The 10079-nt window shown below is 42.3% G+C and overlaps 3 pseudogenes; all 3 read right to left on the bottom strand.

Moving 5' to 3' along the window:
- Positions 1-391: 391 nt before the first annotated feature.
- On the bottom strand, positions 392-628 carry LOC143770810 (U2 spliceosomal RNA; annotated as a pseudogene).
- A 7108-nt stretch (positions 629-7736) lies between these two features.
- LOC143770792 (U2 spliceosomal RNA) lies at positions 7737-7973 on the bottom strand (annotated as a pseudogene).
- A 712-nt stretch (positions 7974-8685) lies between these two features.
- LOC143770791 (U2 spliceosomal RNA) lies at positions 8686-8922 on the bottom strand (annotated as a pseudogene).
- Between the last annotated feature and the right edge of the window lie 1157 nt (positions 8923-10079).

Genomic DNA, 10079 nt, shown 5'->3' with positions numbered 1-10079 from the left:
TAGAGGAACCCATGCAGTGAGGAGGTGTGCCCCTGTCATATGTCTGCCCCAACATTCGCAGCAAAAAAATGGGCGTGTGTTTTTTTTTGTGGGAGGAAGGGACATTTTATTGGGACCTATCCTTTGATTCCTCCCAAAAAAGAGACTCTATTAACTGAGTTGTCTAGAACTCTCGGGCTTGCTTGCTCTACCTTAGCTAAGCCTATTCCAATTTACTCTATCGACTCAGCACCACTTGCACAGAGCACTGACGTAGATTGTACATATTATATGACTGAGGGTGGGGTCTTTTCATTATGAGGTAATTCCTTATTATATCCTGGAAGGTCTCCCCACTCCAATTGTTCTGGGTTTACCCTGGTTGGTGAAGCATAATCCGACAAAATGTTGCAAATGGTCAAGTGAAATCAAGCAAAATGCTACATTAGGCATATGAAATGGGCTTCGCTGACACTGAAAAGTATTCACATAAAGGTTTAAAAGAAAACTTGCGCTGATTTCAATTCAATCTGTTTTTGGAAACCGGATCAGATAGGGGACGTATCAAATATTAAACTGATAAGAACAGATACTACACTACATCTTGAGCAGCGGCGGCGACGACGGATGCAAATGGCCAAGAAGCGATAACCAGAAATGGTTTGCCACTTCTGACGCACCTAGGCCTAAAACTGACACCCATTGTGGAGACAGAGCAAAAAGAGTGCCGCAGGGAAGACATTTCCAGAAACTCTGGGATGCGTTCTCAATGCACGTTCTGCTGTGTGTGTGTTCAAGCTGTGCACAACGCGTTTTGAATCTGCATAACTCCGCCTACTTTGACCACACCCTCCATCCCCATTGTGACTGCACATGAATGTTCCGTGCTAAGATTCTATCTACTGCAGGCAGCGCACCTGGTTGGTCAAAAGCATTAGAATACTCACACAGGTGTAGATGGACAAGACAAGCAGATTCGAGACCAGCACAGACACCAGTTTTCCTTTTTTTTCAAATACATATAATACACCACATTTAAAAGTCGGTGGTCCACAAGAGGGACACAATGTTTTCCAAAAGAATTCATGCGGTCACAAATGCGGTATGTATGGCCGAACTACTCATTGGATACTTCAATTTAAATACCAAGTGCTGACAGCAGAGGCCTAATTTTGTAGATGGCACAGTATATTTGCAACACTGTAAGTAAGGCCTAATACAGGCCTACATCTCAACACACCTGTTGCAGCAACCAGTAAAGACAAATTGATTGCCTGATTGATTGATTGTATATGGAATGCAATACAATGCTTGACATACATAGGTGAAAGCAATGCCAGGCAAGGCACACAAAATGTTGCAAATGGTCAAGTGAAATCAAGCAAAATGCTACATTTGGCATCTGAAATGGGCTTCGCTGACACTGAAAAGTATTCACATAAAGGTTTAAAAGACAACTTGCGCTGATTTCAATTCAATCTGTTTTTAGAAACCGGATCAGATAGGGGACGTATCAGATATTAAACTGATAAGAACAGATAAGGTTTCAACATAATTTTATTGTTCACAAAAATAACACATTACAAGAGTAAAAAAGGAACATTTGAAACATTACAATGGATAATACATCTAAAATACAGAAATACCAAGACATTTTAAAAAACACAAATATAAAAAAACACAAATATAAAAACCAATCACACAATTGTGTTCCATAATTGTATACACCACATTGAAGCAGCTTCTTTTGCACCATACAGTTTTTTGTCTCTAAGGTAATAAATATACATTTCACTTAGAGCGATTTTTATACAATTAGCTGAATCAATAAAATCACGTTTAAAAAGTAAAATATTTCTGACTTTCCACATGGCATTTTTAAAACAATTAATAATTATCCAGGCCACTCTGAATTGTTCAAGATTTGGGCACTTAAAAAGACCGTACAAGACATAAATATGGTTAAAATCTCTCAGGCCACATGCCCACTTTAGTAGTGGCCCTACCTTTCTCCATACCTCCTGTGCAAATGGACAGTTCCACATGAGATGTAGTACAGACTCGTTCTCGCAGCATGTCCCTCTTGGACATTTGGCCCTTGCCACCAGCCCTCGCCTATGTTGGAACTCACGAGTAGGGAGGCACTGGTGGACAATTGCCCAGGCAAGGTCCTTGTGTACATTTGCTAGGTATTTCCCGTACACATTTCGCCACACCGTCTTGGACCTTGCCTGTGAAAAATTGGAGACAGGAATTGTATCCTCCGAATGCCTACAAGCCATTGATACCTTCCTCTGATCTCCCAATATGTCAGGTTCCAATTCCTGGAGCCCTAACAGCCTGACCGTTTTCTCAAGTATCACATATTGTTTAGGAGGACATAGGAGCACAGGAGAATCCAAAGGTAAGCGGAACCATCTTTTAAAAATCATTCCTGCTGCATATTTTAAAAAATAACTAAAAATGCCATCAGATTTAAAAACTTTAAAACAGAAACAGAAATATTTTATATAAAAGAAAGTAAAAAAATTGGGTACATCTTTACCCCCATTAATTTTGTCTTTATACATCAAAACTCGTTTTAATTTTTCCATTTTGGAACCCCATAAAAACATAAAAACAATTCTGGTTACTTTTCTAATCTGTAAATTGGAAGGGGGAAAAACCATTGCAACATACAACATAATGGGAATTAAAACAGCCTTGATAATTAGAATTTTCCCTTCCATACTGAGGTTCCTTAATTTCCAGAGAGAGATCTTTTTCTCTAATTTGTCTATAGTGGAGTCCCAATTAGTGGTACCTTCATTAGCTTGGTTAAAAACAATACCTAAAATTTTAATCTGATTCGTTTGAATCACTATCCCAGGGGTTATAGAAGAGTCCCATCTACCCACATTAAAACAATCACTTTTGTCCACATTTAGTTTAAAACCAGAGGCTTCGCAGAAGAATTGAGTATTTCTCAATACCCTTCTGAGGGATGTGGAATCTGGGCATAATATGGTGACATCATCCATGTAACTTAGGACTTTAACTTGCATGCCCCTCCCTCCAGGAATAGGTACCCCTTTAATTACTTTATCTTTCCTTAATAAAGTTAGCAGTGGTTCCATCGCACAGATAAAGAGTAGTGGAGACAGAGGACACCCCTGTTTTACCCCAGACAGCAGAGGAAATCTCTTTGTTAAAAACCCATTTATAGAGATTTGACTAAAACAAGAATTATATAAAAGCATGATGCGGGTTAAAATTTTCTCTGGAAACGCCATTTTTTTAAGAACCATAAAAAGGAAATCGTGTGACACCCTGTCAAAGGCTTTTTCGAAATCCAAAGATAAAATGGCAAGACCTTGACCTCTCTCTTTAAAATCCCATATAGCATCTCTAATTATATTGAGAGGCTCAGCTATCGTTCTACCGGGGACTCCACACACTTGGTTAGGGTGAATTAATTTGGAAATAAATGGATTTAAACGAAGCGCCATGAGTTTGGCTAAAATTTTATAATCAATATTTAAAAGTGTAATAGGCCGCCAATTTTTAAGTTGGCTCCTGTCTCCTTTTTTGTATATTAGAGACACCAGACCTCTCCTCCAAGAAGGGGGTAATTCCTTAGTATTAAAAGCTTCTTTGAACAATAAAAACATATCCTCTTTTAAAATCCCCCAAAAGGTCAGATAAAACTCAATGGGTAAACCATCCTCTCCGGGAGCTTTCCCATTGGAGAAGCTTTTAAAACCCCTTAAAAGTTCCTCACTGGTAAGATTACTGGATAAAATACTTTGGTCCAAAGTATCCAACTTAAAATCAAGGGAATTAATAAATAGCATAATCTAAAAATGAAGGGTCTATCACTTTGGTATTAAAAAGGTGTTGATAAAAATGAAAAGCTTTATCTAGCATTCCCACAGTATTAGTTTCACCCTCCAGATTTAAAATTGCGTCCCTCCTCCCCATTACCTTTTTGAAGAAGAAACGGGAACATTTTTCTCCTTCCTCCAGATGCTGTACATGGGAGTTAAAAATTATTTGTTTTCCTTTCTCATCCAGGGCACTTTTTATTTCAGACTTTAAATTTGCAATATCATCATCTACATCAACCCCGACTTCTTTTAGTTTAAAAAGTACTTGTAATTTCATATTTAAATCATAGAACCACTGCTTTTTATGTTTAGCTTTATTTTTCCCTTCCATAATAAAGAAAAATTTAATTTTAGGTTTTATACTCTCCCACCAACCTAGCATAGAGGCTCTGGGGTCTCTTTTGGATTGCCAGTGTCGGTACACGTGCACAAACCTTTCCTGGATCTCAGGGTCCTCTAGGAGAGTTGTATTTAATCTCCATGGGCCTCTGGAGGTTTTTTGTTCCCCCTCCAGCTCCAGCTCCACAGATAAAACCTTATGATCTGAAAATAAATTAGATAAAAGAGAGCATTTTTGGGGCTTAAAACTAGTTGACGCAAACATAAAATCAATCCTAGAAGAAACTCTACCATTGGACCATGTAACCCCCGGGTCCGCCGGCATGAGCACCTTCCAACAATCTTGCAACTTAAAATCATCAATCAGACTTTTTAATAAATAGGTGGTACGGTCCTTACGATTCACGTCCCCACCCTGTCGACATTCCCCCTCCCGTGTGCAATTGAAGTCTCCTCCAACCAACAGGGGGGTTGACCCAACACAAAATAAAGGCAACATTTCCAATAATTCAGCTCTCTCCTGCTTTCCAGGAGGAGCATATACATTCAATATTCGCATAGGAAGTCCTTTGAAACTGAGATGGACTAAGATAGCTCTACCCGGCATAATCTCAGTCACGGACTGGATGATGGTAGAATGACCACGGCAGAGAAGTCCAATTCCAGCAGCTCGGCAATCATTGGCACCAGACCACACGGAAGTGCCCAGTGTCCAATCTTCTTTTAAGTCCTTGTAATTTAAGTTGCACTGTATGCGACATTCTTGTAAGAATAAAAAATCAAAGTCAAGTGTCTCTAAATAAGAAAATAAAGCAGCCCTGCGTATAGGGCTCTTTAGGGACCTCACATTTAGTGAGGCAGTCTTTATGGGAGCAGACATTTAAGAGGAATCAGAACTTATTGAAGGAAAAAAACCTGTTTGCAAAGTCTCCTCCTCCACCTCTCCAGGGGTCAGGAATTGTTGAATATTACTTGGATCCGAGGCAGGAAGAAAGGTGGCATCCTCTCTTGGCTCCTCTCCAGTACTTCGACATCCAAATTTCCTCTGAACCTTAGGCTGCTTTACCTCATCTCTCTGTCTTTTCAGATGCTGTGAGGAGTCCATATTCTCTGGTTCGCCTACATCTGCTGTCATCATGGAGGTCTGGTTTGCTGTCATCTTGGAGGTCTGGTCTATGATGTCATCCCTCTGGTCATTCTCCGCTCTCGATCTGGTCAAGGAATTACTGCGACTTCTGGTACATGGCTTACGACCCGATGTGGTTTTAGGATCTTTTTTATTTCGCGCCCTAGTGGTTACCCTCCGATTTTCCGCACTGGCTGATCGATAAGGATTCGTACCCCGCTTGCCTTTACCCGAGTTTCCCGTTAACGGTAGGGTGAAACTGGGATTTTCCTTTTCCATCGAGGTACTAGAGGTCTCCTCGGCTCCGCACAATGCCGGGGGTGCATTCATGCTGACCGAGGTCCTTTTCTCCTTTTGACTCTGGGGGACTGCAACATCTAGAGCCACTACATCGATCAATTCCACATTTTGGGAATCCACAGGAGGATTTATGGAGCCCCTACGACCATCCCTCTGAGAATCCACCGGCAGGTTTTCCGGCGGGACTACAGAAGGGCCTGGTCCGGACCCGTCAGCGTGCGCCAACCCAGGTCCAGGGGCAGGTGTCTCCACACTCCCTTCGGTGATAGTCAGTTGGCCTGACTTAGATGGACCATCAGCTCTTGTCCTTTTGCTCGGACAATTTTTGAAGGCGTGACCGGCCTTCCCACATAGATTACATACGATGTCAGAGTCACACATGGCGGAGGTGTGCCCACTCTTACCGCATTTGTTACAGAGGACTACATGAGCGTTTGCGCAACTTTCTCGTGTATGCCCATATTCTTGGCAGTTTCGGCATCGCAAGGGCATTCCTGGGTAGCGTAGGAACCCCCTGACACTACCAATCGTGAAAGTGGCAGGCGGATGGCATAAGCCCCCAATGTTACCACGTTCCATATGGAATTTCACCAGATATTTCCTCTTCCCATTCCAGAAGCGTTGGGAGTTGAGGATCTCATGTGAGAAGCGCACTGACCTGCAGTAACGCCTCAAAAAGGTTTCGATATCGCCCTCGGAGACAAATGGACTGTAGATGAAGAGCACCAATGGTACTTCTTCTTCGCCATACAGAAAATCAAACCTTAGTCCATTCAGTACGTCACTGTCCTTGTCCGCACCCATCAATGCTGCATGGATGTTTTCACAGCATGATTTGGCCGTAAACGAGATAGTATATCGGCCACTGAACTCCTGGTCGTACAGACACAGGATTTTATTTCTCTCTAGGAGGAAGAACCCGAAAAGAACCTCATTCACAATATAGTGTAAGTTCTTTTCATGACGCTGGCATTCATCCACCTCAATCCTAATGGATTGTCGCAGAGGAGTCTCCCCCACTGCAAATCCAAAAGAGAATGGCATTTTCGGCTCTCAGGGACTAAGCCCCTTCCTAATAGTAACAAGGGACAGAATACCACCAGAGGCAAGACTCGTCCCAAGACCAAGAAGGGGGTACCTCGAGAACCTACACTGCCCACTAAGCGTTTAAACGCTCAGCAAAAAGGAACGCCCTTATTGATTCAGGTCGCCCTGAAAACAAGACGCGATCACTCCTCGTTGTCTGGGGACTAAGCCGGACGCCTATAGCAGCAAGGGGGAGAAGTCCCCACCGTTAAGTAAGGACAATCCCCCAAGGCCGACGAACCGGGTACCCCAGACACCTTAGACCAGACCAAGCACAGCAACAATTAAGCCACTGCACTTGATCTTAGCCATGAGGCCGAGAAGCGTTAACCAGAAATGGTTTGCCACTTCTGACACACCTAGGCCTAAAACTGACACCCATTGTGGAGACAGAGCAAAAAGAGTGCCGCAGGGAAGACATTTCCAGAAACTCTGGGATGCATTCTCAATGCACGTTCTGCTGTGTGTGTGTTCAAGCTGTGCACAACGCGTTTTGAATCTGCATAACTCCGCCTACTTTGACCACACCCTCCATCCCCATTGTGACTGCACATGAATGTTCCGTGCTAAGATTCTATCTACTGCAGGCAGCGCACCTGGTTGGTCAAAAGCATTAGAATAGTCACACAGGTGTAGATGGACAAGACAAGCAGATTCGAGATCAGCACAGACACCAGTTTTCCTTTTTTTTCAAATACATATAATACACCACATTTAAAAGTCGGTGATCCACAAGAGGGACACAATGTTTTCCAAAAGAATTCATGCGGTCACAAATGCGGTATGTATGGCCCAACTACTCATTGGATACTTCAATTTAAATACCAAGTGCTGACAGCAGAGGCCTAATTTTGTAGATGGCACAGTATATTTGCAACACTGTAAGTAAGGCCTAATACAGGCCTACATCTCAACACACCTGTTGCAGCAACCAGTAAAGACAAATTGATTGCCTGATTGATTGATTGCATATGGAATGCAATACAATGCTTGACATACATAGGTGAAAGCAAGGCCAGGCAAGGCACACAAAATGTTGCAAATGGTCAAGTGAAATCAAGCAAAATGCTACATTTGGCATCTGAAATGGGCTTCGCTGACACTGAAAAGTATTCACATAAAGGATTAAAAGACAACTTGCGCTGATTTCAATTCAATCTGTTTTTGGAAACCGGATCAGATAGGGGACGTATCAGATATTAAACTGATAAGAACAGATACTACACTGCATCTTGAGCGGCGGCGACGACGACGGATGCAAATGGCCAAGAAGCGATAACCAGAAATGGTTTGCCACTTCTGACGCACCTAGGCCTAAAACTGACACCTATTGTGGAGACAGAGCAAAAAGAGTGCCGCAGGGAAGACATTTCCAGAAACTCTGGGATGCATTCTCAATGCACGTTCTGCTGTGTGTGTGTTCAAGCTGTGCACAACGCGTTTTGAATCTGCATAACTCCGCCTACTTTGACCACACCCTCCATCCCCATTGTGACTGCACATGAATGTTCCGTGCTAAGATTCTATCTACTGCAGGCAGCGCACCTGGTTGGTCAAAAGCATTAGAATAGTCACACAGGTGTAGATGGACAAGACAAGCAGATTCGAGATCAGCACAGACACCAGTTTTCCTTTTTTTTCAAATACATATAATACACCACATTTAAAAGTCGGTGATCCACAAGAGGGACACAATGTTTTCCAAAAGAATTCATGCGGTCACAAATGCGGTATGTATGGCCCAACTACTCATTGGATACTTCAATTTAAATACCAAGTGCTGACAGCAGAGGCCTAATTTTGTAAATGGCACAGTATATTTGCAACACTGTAAGTAAGGCCTAATACAGGCCTACATCTCAACACACCTGTTGCAGCAACCAGTAAAGACAAATTGATTGCCTGATTGATTGATTGCATATGGAATGCCATACAATGCTTGACATACATAGGTGAAAGCAAGGCCAGGCAAGGCACACAAAATGTTGCAAATGGTCAAGTGAAATCAAGCAAAATGCTACATTTGGCATCTGAAATGGGCTTCGCTGACACTGAAAAGTATTCACATAAAGGATTAAAAGACAACTTGCGCTGATTTCAATTCAATCTGTTTTTGGAAACCGGATCAGATAGGGGACGTATCAGATATTAAACTGATAAGAACAGATACTACACTGCATCTTGAGCGGCGGCGACGACGACGGATGCAAATGGCCAAGAAGCGATAACCAGAAATGGTTTGCCACTTCTGACGCACCTAGGCCTAAAACTGACACCTATTGTGGAGACAGAGCAAAAAGAGTGCCGCAGGGAAGACATTTCCAGAAACTCTGGGATGCATTCTCAATGCACGTTCTGCTGTGTGTGTGTTCAAGCTGTGCACAACGCGTTTTGAATCTGCATAACTCCGCCTACTTTGACCACACCCTCCATCCCCATTGTGACTGCACATGAATGTTCCGTGCTAAGATTCTATCTACTGCAGGCAGCGCACCTGGTTGGTCAAAAGCATTAGAATAGTCACACAGGTGTAGATGGACAAGACAAGCAGATTCGAGATCAGCACAGACACCAGTTTTCCTTTTTTTTCAAATACATATAATACAACACATTTAAAAGTCGGTGATCCACAAGAGGGACACAATGTTTTCCAAAAGAATTCATGCGGTCACAAATGCGGTATGTATGGCCCAACTACTCATTGGATACTTCAATTTAAATACCAAGTGCTGACAGCAGAGGCCTAATTTTGTAGATGGCACAGTATATTTGCAACACTGTAAGTAAGGCCTAATACAGGCCTACATCTCAACAAACCTGTTGCAGCAACCAGTAAAGACAAATTGATTGCCTGATTGATTGATTGCATATGGAATGCAATACAATGCTTGACATACATAGGTGAAAGCAAGGCCAGGCAAGGCACACAAAATGTTGCAAATGGTCAAGTGAAATCAAGCAAAATGCTACATTTGGCATCTGAAATGGGCTTCGCTGACACTGAAAAGTATTCACATAAAGGATTAAAAGACAACTTGCGCTGATTACAATTCAATCTGTTTTTGGAAACCGGATCAGATAGGGGACGTATCAGATATTAAACTGATAAGAGCAGATGGTTCCTGGTTGGATTCACATCTCTGCTTGGATTTCCCTGATATTCTGACCAGTTCAGCAAAATAAGTCCTTGCTTTGTTCTTTTGCAGTCCACTTGTTGTGGACTTAATCTTTCTGCACTTTCTATGTTTTTTCTAGTCCAGCTTGTCAGTATGGATTTATTCAGTTAAGCTGGATGCTCTGGGAAGCAGATTTACCCTCCACACCTTTAGTCAGGTGTGGAGATTTTTGTAATCTCTGTGGTGGATTTTTCTAGTTTTTAATAC

This window comes from Ranitomeya variabilis, chromosome 4 (genome assembly GCF_051348905.1).
Source record: "Ranitomeya variabilis isolate aRanVar5 chromosome 4, aRanVar5.hap1, whole genome shotgun sequence".
Taxonomy (NCBI): Eukaryota; Metazoa; Chordata; class Amphibia; order Anura; family Dendrobatidae; genus Ranitomeya; species Ranitomeya variabilis.
Note: the sequence above shows the minus strand (reverse complement) of the source record. Positions and strands in the feature narration are given on the sequence as shown.